Source organism: Schistocerca cancellata, chromosome 11, assembly GCF_023864275.1.
Source record: "Schistocerca cancellata isolate TAMUIC-IGC-003103 chromosome 11, iqSchCanc2.1, whole genome shotgun sequence".
NCBI classification, from domain to species: domain Eukaryota; kingdom Metazoa; phylum Arthropoda; class Insecta; order Orthoptera; family Acrididae; genus Schistocerca; species Schistocerca cancellata.
In genome coordinates, this window is record NC_064636.1 from 68,371,523 (window position 1) to 68,389,595 (window position 18,073).

Genomic DNA, 18,073 nt, shown 5'->3' on the forward strand with positions numbered 1-18,073 from the left:
GTCTGAGGCGAAAGTGTAGTTTCAACTGACGTAGTGAACAAATGAAAGAGGTTTTACAATCATCGCAATGGTTGTGAGGTGACGAAATTAAATTTTTAGTCATTATTTCTTCACTAATAAGACTTTATGATGCCCTGTCCATAAACAATGGGCACTTCATGCCCTAGGTGGTACTTCAGCGACAAGAGAATGGGCTGAAAAGGGTTTTAATAAGCCTGAAAAGAACTTAAAACATCATTTATATTTGGAAAGTTAACAAATTCGATAAAATATTTCTACTAACATTTTTACTTTTTTAATACATCATAAGCTGGGCATTTTCGATGAACAGTGGTTATCAAGCGAAGCACCCAAAAAATGTAAAACAAGAGACTGTGTTTAAACCATATATTAAGAGTACTTATTTATAGCTTATATGCATCAAAGTATATAAATGAGAGGAAGTACATACATAACCTTTCCAGATTGTACTGACGTACAGAATTCTCTTTTGTACAAGCAGGACACCGTGTTACAGACCAGCAGGAGGAAGTGCCTGTCAGAGCACAAAAAAGGCGAATATGTTCCCCTTTAAAAGTCTTTGACAGGGAGTGGGGAGCCAGCTGCATGAACCTGTGTTCCTTACCAAACGCTTTGGCATGAGAACACGCTCGCGTTTGCGCTGAAACAGAGTAGCAGAGAGATATTGCGCACGTAAGGGAAGGAGGCAGTGCCAGTGAGGGACAAAGAGGAAGAATATAATGATGGTGGAAGACAGAACATGGCAGGGAAAGAGAACGACAGATTTATGAAGGCAAAACAGTGGGGACGAATGAGAGTGAGATATTGATGGTCAGTGAGAGACTGCGGCAATAAGACAGATGGAGAGATGGATGTAGAAAGAAACAGTGGAAGCAAAACAGAGAGGAGACAGTGGAAATGAGAAATACAGACGAGTGGAGACCATACACAGCGTTGGAAAGGGGCAGGGGTGGGAGGGGGGAGGGTTGTGTATAGGGAAGGGCACATTTTGAATTGAAATTTGAAACACGTGAGTGAAATGAAAAAGATCGGTTCAACCGTCCAGAAAATTTGAACTTAATTAAGTGGTTCATACATTCTCTCAAGAATAAAAGCTCTTCTGGTTTTGATGGTGTTTGCAATAGAATACTAAAGATTTGTTCCCATTTAATAAGTCTGGTATTGTCTGAAATATGTAATACATCACTGATTCAGTGCATTTTCCAAGAGAGACTACAATATGCCATCTTTAAACCCTTCTTTAAGAAAGTTGATAAGAGAAACGTCAGTAAATCCCGACCTATTTCACTGCTGACATCGTTTTCCAAAATTTTTGAAAAGGTGATGTATTCTAAAAACGTATATCTCACATTGGCAACAATAATATCCCCAACAAAACACAGTTATGTTCCATAAGGGTTGCTCTACTGAGAATGCCATTTCCATGTTCACACACCAGATATTACACGCATTAAATAACAAAATAGCACAGACAGGTATTTTCTATGAACTATACAAGCCATTTGATTGTGCGAATCATAGTATCTTACCAGATAAATTGAAGTTTTATGGGATTGACGGTATAGCCAACGAAGGGATCGTGTCATATCTATCCAAACGAATGAAGAAATTCAACGAACGGAATCAAGGGACACAATTCTGATTGGGGAGAAATCACATATGGAGTTCCCCAAGGCTCAATCTTAGGTCCACTACGATTTCTCATATATATAAATGATCTACCAACTAATGTAAACAAGCAGAATTAGCTCTTTTTGCATATGACACCAGTATTGTAATCACTCACAGTACTCATACAGAAATGGAAGAAATGGTGAACAAAGTTCTCAGAAGTATTATTGACTTGTTATATGTGAATGGTGTCAGCCTGAATTTCACAAAGACACATCATATTCAGTTCTCCACCTCTAGGGCAACTGCATCAGTGATAAGTTCAAATGGTTCAAATGGCTCTGAGTACTATGGGACTTAAGTTCTGAGGTCATCAGTCGCCTAGAACTTAGAACTAATTAAACCTAACTAACCTAAGGACATCACACACATCCAAGCCCAAGGCAGCATTCGAACCTGCGACCGTAGCAGTCGCGCAGATCCGGACTGAGCGCCTAGAACCGAGTGATAAGTGCAACACACGTTGAAGAAATAATACGTAGGATGGAAACTTCAAAATTCTTAGGCGCCCGTATTGATGAGAATTTTAAATTAAAAAAAACACATTTTGGAACTCCTAAAACAACTTAGTTTGGGCACATTTGCACTTAGAATCAGGGCAAATTTTGCGGAGAGAGGCATCAGTAAGTGGACACATTTCGATTATATTCATTCTGTAATGTCATATGCAATACTGTTCTGGGGTAACTAATCTTTAAGAAAGATCTTCATTGCCCAGAAATATGGTGCAAGAGTAATACAAGGTGCTATCTAATATTTTCGGGACTGGTGCTGCCACCTGTTGAAAACTTTCCCTTTGGACTAACGGTCACCATCACCCTCAAAGTAGTTCCCATCCGCACGTACACACCGGTCCCAGCGCTTCTGCTACGGGTGAAACGTTTTCTGGAAGTCCTGTTCTTTGAGGGTGTTTATCACCGCCAGCAATGCATCCTTGAATCCTCTCAAGAGTGTCGAACCGACGGCCTTTCAACTTGAGTTTCAGTTTTGGGAATAGCGCGAAGCCACAAGATGCCAAATCTGGCGCGTACGGTGGGTGGAATATAACCCCCATCTCGTGTTTTGTCAAAAAGGTCCTGGTGAGCAAGGACGTGCGACAGGGCGCGTTGTCGCGATGCAGCAGCCAGTTCCCTTGACGCCAAAGTTCGGGCCGTCGTCGCTGCACGTTTTCAGGGGGCCGTCGCAAAACGCCACAGTAGTACTCATAATTCACTGTTTGGTTGGGTGGGTCGAATTCTTTGTGCACAGTTCCCTTGTTATCAGAGAAAACGATGATCCTGCTCTTCACTTTGCTCTTCACCTGTCTCGCCTTTTTGGGTCTTGGAGAGCCCGGGCTCTTCCACGGGGGCGGTTGTTGCTTTGTCTCTGGGTCATAACCGTAAATCCAGCTCTCGTCGCCTATGACAACCCGTGAAAGGAGGGTTGGATCATCAGATGCGGTCTGACGAAGGTGCACACTTCAAAACGCTGTGCCTTCGTAAAATCGCCACACACCAAACAGAGAGTATTGTGGAAATCAGTGTGGACACTAGAGATGGGCAAAACCGTTCTTTTCAGAGATCAGATCAGAACTGTTCAGTCCCTGAAATGAACTAGCTCTTTTTCATGACTCACCACTCATTCACAATAGAAAATAAATGGAAGGCACATTGCCCTTTAAACTTGGTTTATTCCTGTATTTTGATCTTATTTGATCCTATTATGAAGTAACACAAATAATGAGTAAGAATTTTGTATTGTTTATTGAAATTTCCATGATATGACAAAGTTTTTGATTATTGATTTATTTTGCACTATCGTGGTTTTTTGGGTGATCGGAAAACGTTGTAACTTGTGATCTACATTAACAATATATTTGGCTATAATGTGTTAAAATTTCATTAATCTCATACAAATACATCACAAGCCATATATTTTTAAAGTAAACGTTTCCTTCTGAAGACGCCTAAAATCGCGAAATCCGTACCAGAATAAGAAAAAAATATATATAAATTTGACTGTAAGACTAAAGTGCTGCATATAGCCTTACGCAGAATAAAACAAGGAAATATTGGTGTATCACATTTTGCGATACATTTATTGGTTCGCTCGTAATTAAAGCGTAAATTCGAGTGTCCATAATAAAAATCCTATAGTAAGAGGAGTCGTCAGGAACCTGATCTGATCAGTTTAAACAAATAAAAATAAAATAAAAACAAATGATGTATACATAACATAATAATGTAATATACATAGCGGTATTACTACGAAGAACAATATCCAGTAGAGACGAACTCCGATGCAGAGGCGCTGAGTCAAGCAGGTCGAGCCGCGAGCTGTATTACTGCATGAGCTAAGACTGCAGAGACCAGAGTGACACCTGAGTTGCTTTGCTCAACGCTCTGGCTAGAGTCGAGAACGGTGGGATGAGTGTTGAGCAGGAGAGTTCCGAGGGTGGGGGGAGCGGTGAACGGCCACAAGTCACCCGCTCTGAGACAAATCGTCCGTTCTCTTGCGAGCAGGTTGTTGCAAGTAGTTCTTATGTTCTCCGCTAGGATGCTCTCTGTCCTGTTGCTCGCATCAACTGCCCAGAGGGCAGGACGTGCAACTGAAACGATCGCCGACGGAGTGCGACGCTAAGTTAAGCTGCGCCAGACACTGCACGTGGCAGAGGACGCACAGAGACGGCACGGCATATGTAAAACACAAAATCCAATGGGGCACTGCACAATGCAGGCAGTGAAGGTAGAAGCAGGGTAGAGGCCGGCGCTGGCTGTGTTGTGTGGCGTAGAGTGTGCTCTGACCAGCAGAGGCCCCGCTGATATGCTCCGTCTCTCTCTGTGTCTCTGTCTCTCTCTCTCTCTCTCTCTCTGCTGTGAGAAACGTTTGGAGCTACCGTTCTGTTTTTCTGAATCACTGATTGTTCACTCCTTTGAAAGATTCAACTCTATGAATCAGTTCAGGAGCGAATCCCTCATCTCTAGTGGACACGCACCACATCCTCCCAGCTAAATGACACTCTGCACACTGGCTCATCAGATATGCAGCTCTCGCCACGTAGTTGTGCAAAGATATACTACTGCTACTTTCCAGATGGCAGCACCAGTCCCGAAAATTTTGGATTACCTCGTATGTGACGCTCACCTGTGATTTTCTTCTAGACATCTGTTTAAGAAGTTGGGCATTCTGACTACTGCTTCACAGTATATTTATTCCCTGATGAAGTTTGTTGTAAATAATCCTCTACAATTCAAAAGGAATAATGAGATACATAAGGGGTGAAACGAGGGCACCACGCTGCAATCTAATCTCTCTGATTTTATCCTTATGGTCTCTATGCAAGATATACGTAGGAGGGAGCAATATACTACTTGACTCTTCAGTGAAGGTATGTCCTCGAAACTTCAACAAAATCGTGTACCGAGCTACTGAGCGTCTCTCTTGCAGAGTCTTCCACTGGACTTTATCTATCATCTCCGTAATGCTTTCGCTATTACTAAATGATCCTGTAACGAAGCGCGCTGCTCTCCGTTGGATCTTCTCTCTCTCTTCTATCAACCCTAACTGGTACGGGTCCCACACTGCTGAGCAATATTCAAGCAGTGGGCGAACAAGCGTACTGTAACCTACTTCCTTTGTTTTCGGATTGCATTTTCTTAGGCTTCTTCCAATGAATCTCAGTCTGGCATCTGCTTTACCCACGATCAAGTTTATATGACCATTCCATTTTAAATCACTCCTAATGCCTACTCCGAGATAATTTATGGAATCAACTGCTTCCAGTTGCTGACCTGCTATTTTGTAGCTAAATAATAAGCGATCTATCTTTCTATGTATTCGCAGCACATTACACTCGTCTACATTGAGATTCAATTGCCATTCCCTGCACCATGCGTCAATTCGCTGCAGATCATCCAGCATTTCAGTACAATTTTCCATTGTTACAACCTCTCGATATACTGCAGCATCATCCACAAAAAGCCCCAGTAAACTTCCTATGTTATCCACAAGGTCATTTATATATATTGTGAATAGCAATAGTCCTACGACACTGCCTTGCGGCACACTTGGAATCACTCTTACTTCGGAAGACTTCTCTGCATTGAGAATGACATGCTCCGTTCTGTTATCTAGGAACTCTTCACTCCAATCACACAATTGGTCTAATAGTCCATATTCTCTTAAACGACTGTGGGGAACTCTATCATACGCTTTGCAGAAGTCAAGAAACACGGCATCTACCTGGGAACCCATGTCTATGGCCCTCTGAGTCTCGTGGACGAATAGCGCGAGCTGGGTTTCACACGATCGTCTGGTTCCAAACCTATGCTGATTCCTACAGAGTAGTCTCCAGAAAAGTTATTATACTCGAACATGATACGTGTTCCAAAATTCTACAATTGATCGACGTTAGAGATATAGGTCTATAGTTCTGCACGTCTCTTCGCCGTCCCTTTTTGAAAGCGGTGATGACCTGTGCCCTTTTCCAATCTTTTGGAACGCTACACTCTTCTACAGCACACCGCTGCAAGAAGGGGGTCAAGTTCATTCGCGTACTCTGTGTAAAATCGAACTGGTGTCCCATCAGGTCCAGCGGCCATTCATCTTTTGAGCAATTATAATTGTTTTTTAATCCATCTGTTATCTGTTTCCATATCTATCATTTTGTCATCTGTGCGACAATCTAGAGAAGGAACTACAGTGCAGTCTTCTTCTGTGAAACAACTTTGGAAAAAGATATTTACGATTTCGGCCTTTAGTCCGTCATCCTCTGTTTCAGTACCATTTTGGTCACAGAGTGTCTAGACATTTTGTTTGATCCACCAACCACTTCGACATAAGACCAAAATTTCTTAGGATTTTCTACCAATTCAGTACATAGAACTTTACTTTCGAAGTCGTTGAACGCCTCTCGCATAGCCTTCCTCACACTACATTTCGCTTCGTGTAATTTGTTTTTTGTCTGCAAAGCTTTGGCTATGTTTATGTTTGTGTCAAGTTCCCTTTGCTTCGTAGTAGTTTTCTAACTCGGTTGTTGTACCACGGTGGCTCTTTTACTTCTCTTACGATCTTGCTTGGCACATACTTATCTAATGCACATTGTACGATGGTTTTGAAATTTGTTCACTGATCCTCAACACTGTCTGTACTTGAGACAAAACTTTTGTGTTGAGCCTTCAGGTACTCTGAAATCTTCTTTTTATCACTTTTGCTAAACAGAAAAATCTTCCTACCTTTTTTAATATCTGTATTTTCGGCTGAAATCATCGATGCCGTAACTGCTTTATGATCGATGATTCCCTGTTCTGTCTAACTGTTTCAAACAGTTCGAGTATGTTTGTCACCAGAAGGTCTAACATGTTATCGCCACGAGTCGGTTCTCTGTTTAACTGCTCAAGGTAGTTTTCAGATAGTGCACTTAAAAAAAATTTCACTGGATTCTTTGTCCTTGCCACCCGTTATAAACGCTTGAGTCTCCCAGTAAATTCAAATCTCCACCCAAAACTATAACACGGTCGGGAAGTCTACTCGAAATATTTTCCAAATTTTCCTTCAGGTTTTCTGCCACAACGGGCTGCTGAGCCAGGAGGTCTATAGAGACATACAATTACCAGGTTTGAGCCTGCTTTAACCGTGATCTTCACCCAAATTATTTCACATTTCCGACCTCCATCAATTTCCTTCGATACTATTGCACTTTTTATCGCTGTAAACAAGCCTCTCCCTTCAATGTCCACACTGTCTAAGTTTGCAATGTGTAATAGTGAATGGTAGGTATTGCTAACTCAATCTGTATTTCCTTGTTTTCATTTTAGTGGAAAAAAGAATTATATGGTGATGTTTAGAGTACGAAGAGATGTACAAATTTATTTGCAGATTGAATGTAAAAGGAGTCGTACCACATCATCACGATTTATCGTGTTAAATGATGCATGGAACATGAAAGTAACTAACTATCTAACTGCTGAGGTGTGATGAAGACTGTGGCAGTGGGCACGAAAGACAATTGTGTCTCCTAAGTGATGTATTGAGACACTGGCTGTGGGAAGCAGTGTAAATCAATGGGAGAATAGAGGAGCCATTGAGTGACATACGTAGACAGTGCTAGTCACAGGAAGACGCTTAGTATGTAGGTTTAGCTACAAAGAAGGACTGGCTAGGAGGACTTAGAATCTGCGTTAAAAACGCGGAAATGAGTTCATGCGCTAAAGTTTTTGAAGAGGAAGGCGGGATGAGGATTGGCGCAGGTGCTTCAACATTTTTCTGACACGATCTTCTAAAGAGGAAGATAATATCTTAGTTATGCTCCGACAGGACTATTTTATCGCTAGCATACAATAATGATTAATATTTGCACCATGTATGGTAAAAGAAGACCTCAGATGGAAAACTAAGCAAAGCAGAAAGTTGGAAGTAATATATAGGAGCTTTATACAACGGCGATGTACTGGAGGGGAATATTATGGAAATGGAAGAGGACGTAGATCAAAATTAAATGGGAGATATGATACTGGGTGAAGAATTTGACAGAGGAGTGAAAGACCTAAGTAGAAACAGGACCCCAGGAGGAGACAACATTCCATTAGAACTACTAATAGCTTAGGGAGTACCAGCCATGACAAAAGTCTTCCATCTGGTGAGCAAGATCTATGAGAGAAACGTTATGACACAAGCGAAATACCCTCAGACTTGAAGAAGAATATAATAATATCAATCCCAAAGAAAGCAGGTGTTGATAGGTGTGAAAATTACCGAACTGTTAGTTTAATAAGTCACCTCCAAAATACTAACACGAATTCTATACAGACGAATGGAGAAACTGGTAGAAGCCAACCTCGGGGAAGATCAGTTTGTATTCCGTAGAAATGTTGGAACACGTGAGGCAATGCTGACCGTACGACTTTATCTTAGAAAATAGATTAAGGAAAGGAAAATATACGTTTCTAGCATTTGTAGCTTTAAAGAAAGCTTTTGACAATGTTGACTTTCCAATTCTGAAGGTGGCAGGAGTCAAATACAGGGATCGAAAGGCTACTTACAATTTCTACAGAAACCAGATGACAGTTGGAAGAGTCGAGGGGCATGAAAGGGAAGCAATAGTGCAGAAGGGAGTGAGAAAGGGTTGTAGCCTATCCCCGATGTTATTCGATCTGTGTACTGAGCGAGCAGTATAAGAAACAAAAGAAAAATTTGGAGTAGAAATTGAAGTTCAGGAAAAGAATAAAAACTTTGAGGTTTGCCCATGACATTGTAATTCTGCCAGACACAGCAAACGACCTGGAAGAGCAGTTGAACGAGATGGACAGTGTCTTAGAAGGAGGATATAAGATGAACATCAACAAAAGCACAACGAGGATAATGGAAAGTAGTCGAATTTAATCAGGTGATGCTGAGGGAATTAGATTAGGAAATGAATGAGTTTCGCTATTTTGGGAGCAAAATAACGACAGTTGAAGTAGAGAGGATATAAAACGTAGACTGGCAATCGCAGGGAAAGCATTAATGGAGAAGAGAAATTTACTAACACTGAGTACAGATTTGTTGGGTTGTCCTTTCTGAAAGTATTTGTGTGGAGTGTAGCAGTACATGGAAGTAAGACACGGACGATAAGTAGTTTAGACAAGCACAGAATGGAAGCTTTCGAAATGTAGTGCTACAGAAGAATGCTGAAGATTAGGCAGGTATATCACGTAACTAATGAGGACGTTGCAAACAGAATTAGGGAAGAGAGTAATTTGTGGCAAAACTTGACTAGAAGAAGGGTTCGGTTGGTAGGACATCTTCTGAGGTATCAAGGGATCAAAAATTTCGTACTGGATGGCAGCTTGGACGGTAAAAATCGTATAGGGAGACCAAGAGATGAATATACTGATCCAGGAGGATGTACGTTCCAGCAACTACTTGGAGATGAAGAAGCTTGGACAGGATAGAGTGGCATGGAGACCTGCATCAAACCAGTCTCTGGACTGAGGGCAACAACAACAGGAACATATTAAAGGAAATGTGCTTCAGGACTTTTAAAAGAGTGCACATGGGTTTTCGTAGTTAATACTTTGAGATGGGAAGTCTGCATGTACATGCTCCACTTTTAAGCTGTACTCCTGCGTTTAACTTATTATTATATATCAAGAACTTTCATTTGCATCCTTACTAACGTGAGGCAGCTTTCACTGATACTTGCATAATGTCAGTAAACGTTTATCAGATTCGTACTGTTATCCTTTGGTGTTAGACAACATTGTTAGCCACACGGGAATTTATCTTTTCCGTCCACTGCCTCATAACGTGGCTTACTTGCCCGTGAGTACAGAGACGAGCCAGCCGGCAGTGGACGCCGTGCGTTCGCCCACGGCGCCTCTGTTATTCCGCACGCGCCACGTTTAGGCGCTGCACCCAGGCAGAGGAGTGATACACAGGGTGATTCACGAAGATATGCAAATACTTAAATATGCTATTCTACAACTAAAACTAAACAAAAAAGTTCATATAAACACAGGTCCGCAAGTGTTTAGTTACGGAGTTACGACTAATAAAAGATTTTGCCTGAAATTTAGCAACTTCACTAATATGGAGCCATCGCAAAACTGTGCGAGGTTAAAATAAAGCACGATTTCCATATATTTTGTTGTTATTGGTCTGGTGAATCTAATGAAACATGTCCCAGACGTGTGCCTGCAGTGGTTTTCCAGAACATTCAGAAAAGGAAAGCCTATTACACAAGTAAATTTGTTTACTTCCCTGAAACGAGCAACAAAATCCGTTCATACCCGTGCAGCTAAACGCATTGAACTCGGTGTAGACATTTTTGAACATTTATTGTGGATTTATTGTGGTCTGGTGAATCTAATGAAACATGTCCCAGACGTGTGCCTGCAGTGGTTTTCCAGAACATTCAGAAAAGCAAAGCCTATTACACAAGTAAATTTGTTTACTTCTCTGAAACGAGCAACAAAATCCGTTCATACCCGTGCAGCTAAATGCATTGAACTCGGTGTAGACATTTTTGAACATTTATTGTGGATTTATTGTGAAATTGTATGCACACTGTACAACTTCGTTAACACGGAGCTTTTGTTTTTTCCGGTTTAACATGAATTCACGTGTGCTACGGTATTAAGCAGATTATCTGATACATTCATACAGTTTCACTCAACGTTATTACCTTCATTTTTCCAAATTTATATTTTCTAAAAACTTCTGTTGAAAGCTTTGTGCAATTATCTGGAATTTAAAAAAACAAATTGGGCCAAGTAGTTAATAAACTAAAAGTTTTACGAAATTGCGTCTTCTCCGGATGTTCTGGAAAACCACTGCAGGCTCACGTCTGGGGCATCGTTTTATTAGATTCACCAGACCAATAGCAACAAAATAAATGGAAATCGTGCTTCATTTTAACCTCGGACAATTTTGCGATGGCTCCATGTTAGCGAAGTTGATAAATTTCATGCAAAATCTTTTATTAGCCGTAACTCCGTAACTAAACATTTCCGGACCTATGTTCATGTGAAATTTTTTCTTTAGTTTTGCTTGTAGAATAATACACTCCTGGAAATGGAAAAAAGAACACATTGACACCAGTGTGTCAGACCCACCATACTTGCTCCGGACACCGCGAGAGGGCTGTACAAGCAATGATCACACGCACGGCACAGCGGACACACCAGGAACCGCGGTGTTGGCCGTCGAATGGCGCTAGCTGCGCAGCATTTGTGCACCGCCGCCGTCAGTGTCAGCCAGTTTGCCGTGGCATACGGAGCTCCATCGCAGTCTTTAACACTGGTAGCATGCCGCGACAGCGTGGACGTGAACCGTATGTGCAGTTGACGGACTTTGAGCGAGGGCGTATAGTGGGCATGCGGGAGGCCGGGTGGACGTACCGCCGAATTGCTCAACACGTGGGGCGTGAGGTCTCCACAGTACATCGATGTTGTCGCCAGTGGTCGGCGGAAGGTGCACGTGCCCGTCGACCTGGGACCGGACCGCAGCGACGCACGGATGCACGCCAAGACCGTAGGATCCTACGCAGTGCCGTAGGGAACCGCACCGCCACTTCCCAGCAAATTAGGGACACTGTTGCTCCTGGGGAATCGGCGAGGACCATTCGCAACCGTCTCCATGAAGCTGGGCTACGATCCCGCACACCGTTAGGCCGTCTTCCGCTCACGCCCCAACATCGTGCAGCCCGCCTCCAGTGGTGTCGCGACAGGCGTGAATGGAGGGACGAATGGAGACGTATCGTCTTCAGCGATGAGAGTCGCTTCTGCCTCGGTGCCAATGATGGTCGTATGCGTGTTTGGCGCCGTGCAGGTGAGCGCCACAATCAGGACTGCATACGACCGAGGCACACAGGGCCAACACCCGGCATCATGGTGTGGGGAGCGATCTCCTACACTGGCCGTACACCACTGGTGATCGTCGAGGGGACACTGAATAGTGCACGGTACATCCAAACCGTCATCGAACCCATCGTTCTACCATTCCTAGACCGGCAAGGGAACTTGCTGTTCCAACAGGACAATGCACGTCCGCATGTATCCCGTGCCACCCAACGTGCTCTAGGAGGTGTAAGTCAACTACCCTGGCCAGCAAGATCTCCGGATCTGTCCCCCATTGAGCATGTTTGGGACTGGATGAAGCGTCGTCTCACGCGGTCTGCACGTCCAGCACGAACGCTGGTCCAACTGAGGCGCCAGGTGGAAATGGCATGGCTATCCGTTCCACAGGACTACATCCAGCATCTCTACGATCGTCTCCATGGGAGAATAGCAGCCTGCATTGCTGCGAAAGGTGGATATACACTGTACTAGTGCCGACATTGTGCATGCTCTGTTGCCTGTGTCTATGTGCCTGTGGTTCTGTCAGTGTGATCATGTGATGTATCTGACCCCAGGAATGTGTAAATAAAGTTTCCCCTTCCTGGGGGAATGAATTCACGGTGTTCGTATTTCAATTTCCAGGAGTGTATATTAAAATATTTGCCTATATATGTCAGCATGGCAGTGTGGTTACATATTCCATCTACAGCGCCAAATATTCGTGTAGCCAGTCCCTCATTTTATAAAGATTCAGAGGCTCGGTTTTCAATGTTGTCTAGAAAGTTAATTAACCAATTTTCGTCGTCTGTATGTATCATGCTATAGCGCTACGTTTATAACTTCTGTTATGAAGAGCGTACCCATTCTCTGTGATGGATGACGGAATGGGCGGGCGGGGGGGATTCCCATTCGTTTTGTGGATGGAGATTATGAAGAATTGTTTATTTACTATCAATATACCACTTCCAACTACTTATGATAAGATACCTACTAAAATAAATAGCTCTAGAATAAGGACCAGATTACCGTCAGATGCCTACCTGCTACCGCGTCATCCTCTGACATATGCCAACAGTGATTACTTCGTCACAGTGGCAGCGAGCCCCGTACAGACGCATTAGATTTATTTGTGCAGACACTGCTTTTCCGCCAACGGATTTTAGTTTCAAATGTGGAGAAACTAAGGAGATAACAAAGTCATCAGACCACCAAAATCAGAAATTCTGTTGGCTATGACCGAGTGTTTATACTCTCATCACATCACTTAAGATTAATAATAATGATGGCATGATGGAGTTTCTGCTGATTTGATAGGATCACCCTTTAGCTATTTATGCAATCAATAACTTGGTGCATACTTCCTGACAGAGTTAAATGTACTATAGGAATAACGATCTATAAAATTAAACATAGCCAGACCATCTTTAATTATTTGCCTGTTTCACTCCTTCCACTCTTTTCAGAATTCTACGAAAAAGTGGCTACGAAAGAGTAGTGACGCTTTTAATTGAGCAGGACTCTTTAACTCCTTCACAGCTTCACTTTGAGGACTTCTCCACAGAAAATGGGACATAAAATGATTCATTAGCTAATATGGTAAATTATCTTGTTGGTGTATTTCGTGACCGGGCGAAAATCTCAGATCGTGAGGAACACAAAGTTGTACTTGGCATCTACATCTACGTAATTAATCTGATATTCACAATGAAGTGCCCGGCAAAGGGTTCAATGAACAACCTTCAAGCTGTCTCTCTATCGTTGCACTCTCGAACGGCGAGTGGGAAAAACGAGCACCTAAATTTTTCTCTGCGAGCCCTGATTTCTCTTATTTTATCGTGATTATCATTTCTCCCTATGTAGGTGAGTTACAACAGAATGTTTCTGCAATCGGAGGAGAAAACTGGTGATTGAAATTTCATGAGAACATCCCGTCGCAACGAAAAACGCCTTTCTTTTAATGACTGCTACTCCAATTCACGTATCATGTCTGCGGCGCTATCTCCCCTGTTTCGCGATAGTACAAAACGAGCTGCCCTTCTTTGAAATTTATCGATGTCATACGTCAGTCCCACCTGATGCGGATCCCACACCGCACAGCAATACTCCAGAATAGGGCGGACAAGCTTGGTGTAAGCAGTCTCTTTAGTAGACCTGTTACAGCCTTTGAAGTGTTCTTCCATTGAATCACAGTCTTTGGTTTGCTCTATCCATAATATTTTCTATGTGATCGTAACAATTTAGGTTATTTTTATTTGCAATCCCTAAGTATTTAGTTGAATTTACACCCTTGAGATTTGTGTGACTTATCATGTAATCAAAATTTGGTGGATTTCTTTTAGTACTAATGTGACATTTCACACTTTTCATTATTAATGAGTCGTGTTGTAAGTCTAATTCCTCTTCCATATGTCGAGTTTGACATTCGCATCGTAAGTCATAGGGTGTTACAGGCCTGAAACTAACCTCTGACTGAGGGGGAACACGGCATGAGAGTTTCGACAAAGGCCGGTGCTGGGCACACTCTAGACTCTAGCATGCGGTTAAAAAACTGTAGATCGTAACCCAAGCACACTAATCAAGAATCCAAACTCAGCCCCATAAAACAAGGATGACAGCCGAAGATGCTGTTCACAGTTGGCAGTTTATGCGTCTCAATAACACAGTGAGTCGCATTATGCGTTTCCAAACAAGCAACAGTGACCTACTTGCAGCAGTATCAGTCGTTAACGGCCACAACGTAAATGAAACAGTTTGTGTAAAATTCCTTGGTGTCCGAATGGGTAACAAATTAAAAAGTCGTCAACGAACAGAGACAAACTCATCAAGAACATCTTCCGCTCTCAGAAGCGCCTCGCACCGTACTGACCTACAGGCAGGGACCTTTACTCATTTTGCCTCTTGTCACATTGATTTGCGGTAATGTCTCCTGGTGCAGTGTACCAAAAGCAGATAAAGTGTATATTCCGCGGATGTCGACAGTAAGATTATTGCGCCACGTAGATAATCTTGCTTAACTCTTACAGTTGTTTCACTACTTCCAAATACGTTTATTGCAGCCGACAATTACAATCGGTTTTACCAGAGCACAGGGTGATTCAAAAGACTGCGCAGAAACTGTAACAGGTGCCACAGTTTTTTCGTCGGGAATTGGTGATACGTACACGAAACTTTTGATACGCCCCTACAAAATTAAAAATAATTTTTGTGGGTCGTCAGATGTGGAGAGCGAGGTGACCATGCACCTGGACCACCTCTACCTGTCCAGCGTCTGAATTACGTGGAACTGAGTGCGTCACGTACATCTACATCTACATCTACATCTACATCCATACTCCGCAAGCCACCTGACGGTGTGTGGCGGGGGGTACCTTCAGTACCTCTATCGGTTCTCCCTTCTATTCCAGTCTCGTATTGTTCGTGGAAAGAAGGATTGTCGGTATGCCTCTGTGTGGGCTCTAATCTCTCTGATTTTATCCTCATGGTCTCTTCGCGAGATATACGTAGGAGGGAGCAATATACTGCTTGACTCTTCGGTGAAGGTATGTTCTCGAAACTTTGACAAAAGCCCGTACCGAGCTACTGAGCGTCTCTCCTGCAGAGTCTTCCACATCAAAGGAAAATGTGCTAATGCTCTTCCTATTGGCCATTTCTGCAATGCACAACATTGTCGACTAAACAGTACACTGCTGAAGTTCAGAGGCATTTTCATTGACTGTCTTGTTGTTCCTGAAATTTCATAGCCTGAGATTTAGTTCCAACTGGTTACGTTGTTTCATTTTGGCTAACCGGTCAGCTCCTTCGGGTTGTGGGCAGTCTTTCAAATAACTGTGCATAACGTAATGAATTCTACGTCCAACTGTCCACAATATTCTTTCTTGTTTTAGCAAAAACATTGATCAGTCCTCAGTGCCTGGAGGTCGGTCAACTGGCAAATAGGGCTTACATATACTGCCACTTTGTGGAAGAAGCTTGCTGCAAGTATCCATTGCTCATACTGCTCCGACATGCTTAAATCTAGGGTAAAATTAGTTTAGACAACAGCTTTGAAAACATACAAGATGCGACGACAGTAAATATTGGTAGTAATGGCACTGTTAAAATTATGCTGTAAGAGTAATCTGCTGTTGTGCATAGCTCGTGTGAACCAATACAGGAAGGCATCAGACGAGCTGTTGCGTTCCAGGTCATGGAACATCGCAATAAGCAATAAAGATAAAGTTCCTTCTAAATGGTTCAAATGGCTTTCACCAGGGACTTAACATCTGAGGTCATCAGTCCCCTGGAACTTAGAACTACTTAAACCAAACCTAACCTAACCTAAGGACATCACACACATCCATGCCCGAGGCAGGATTCTAACGTGCGACCGTAGCGGTCGCTCAGTTCCACACTGAAGCGCCTAGAACGGTTTGGCCACAGTGGCGGGCAAAGTTCCTTCTCATTCTTCCTTAAGTGACCAATGAAACGAACTATATTTTTAAAATTATAACGTAATGGCATGCGCAGTGAACAGTAACAACAAAACATAAGGGACACGGCATAGCTAGAGCGGTGCCAGTGGCCGAAACGCTGGCTTCTCTCCAGCAGCAGTGGTAGTTTCATCCATGATGACGCGGTACCACACCCAGAAAAAGGTTAAAATTATCTCAGCTGTTTCATTAAAAGAATTCATATGATTTTGTATACGATGTAGTCTATGTCAGGCTACAATATATAAGAAAGAAATTAATGTGTTACAATTGATATGTAGTAACGGTTAAAATTAGTGTTATTTTGAAAATAACTGAAATTGCGAAATTTGTGGTATGCTTAAAATATTATTAAATGTACAATCTAATACTAAATATTAAACTTATTTCTAGATTGATTTAAAGAATAATGATATATTTTAGCGGGGATTATTCTTTGGTACAACACTCTGTCGTCAGGCCACGAGTGGCCTACCGGGACCATCCGACCGCCGTGTCATCCCCAGTGGAGTATACGGATATGAAGGGTGTGGGGTCAGCACACCGCTCTCCCGGTCGTTATGATGGTATTCTTGACCGAAGCCGCTACTATTCGGTCGAGTAGCTCCTCAACTGGCATCACGAGGCTGAGTGCACCCCGAAAAATGGCAACAGCGCGTGGCGGCCTGGATGGTCACCCATCCAAGTGCCGACCACGACCGATAGAACTTCGGTGATCTCACGGAAACCGCTGTGTCCACTGTGGCAAGGCCGTAGCCATTCTTTGGTAAAGAAAGTTTGTAAATTGTTTTGCTTTTTTAAACTCTTTGGAATAATGTGAGTATTGCAGAATGTTAGGTTCAAATGAATCTGAGCGCCGGCCGCGGTGGTCTCGCGGTTCTAGGCGCGCAGTCCGGAACCGCGCGACTACTACGGTCGCAGGTTGGAATCCTGCCTCGGGCGTGGATGTGTGTGATGTTCTTAGGTTAGTTAGGTTTAAGTAATTCTAAGTTCTAGGGGACTGATGACCGCAGCTGTTAAGTCCCATAGTGCTCAGAGCCATTTGAACCATTTGACTCTGAGCACTGTGCGACTTAACTTCTGAGGTCATCAATCGCCTAGAACTTAGAACTAATTAAACCTAACTAACCTAAGGACATCACACACATCCAAGCCCGAGGCAGGATTCGAACCCGCGACTGTAGCGTCCGCTCGACCCCAGACTGTACCGCCTAGAACCGCACGGCCCAGAATGTAAGTAGTGGTGGGCATGCCTCTGATGGAAGTAGATGTTTTCTAAGTTTGTCACCAACTATTTAATTATTGTTTTTTGGTTATGTGGAAAATGTGAAAACGGTGTGATGTTGAGAGATGTGACAAAGAATAAAATGCAAGAATAATACAGGCAATTCTTCATCGGTTATTTGGTCATCGAGAACCCAAGAAAATCGAATTCCCAGCTGCAAGAATGTACCCGAACATACAACTTTGAGCCATCGACAACAACAACGAGATAATGAAGATAAGTAGAAAGTTATTCTTTAGTATATCTTACGCATGTCTAAGTTTTCGAAATTCGCGCAGAGGATTTCAATAGTAATGAGTGGGAGAATAAGATTACGAAGTTTAAGAAAGACA

The 18,073-nt window shown here is 42.8% G+C and overlaps 1 protein-coding gene across 4 annotated transcripts in view; it reads right to left on the bottom strand.

Annotated features, from left to right (window-relative positions):
- The window catches only part of LOC126108543 (GA-binding protein subunit beta-1-like), a 144,105-nt gene that overhangs the window by 79,888 nt on the left and 46,144 nt on the right, over positions 1 to 18,073 (bottom strand). Inside the window, exon 1 of one of the 4 annotated variants that reach the window (XM_049913831.1) lies at positions 457 to 660. The exons of 2 other annotated variants lie outside the window; for them this stretch is intronic. The gene's annotated coding sequence lies outside the window, so the exon portion shown is untranslated. Of the gene's footprint in view, positions 1 to 451; positions 661 to 18,073 lie in introns of those variants that run through there. One more of the 4 variants, XM_049913828.1, reaches the window with a different exon arrangement.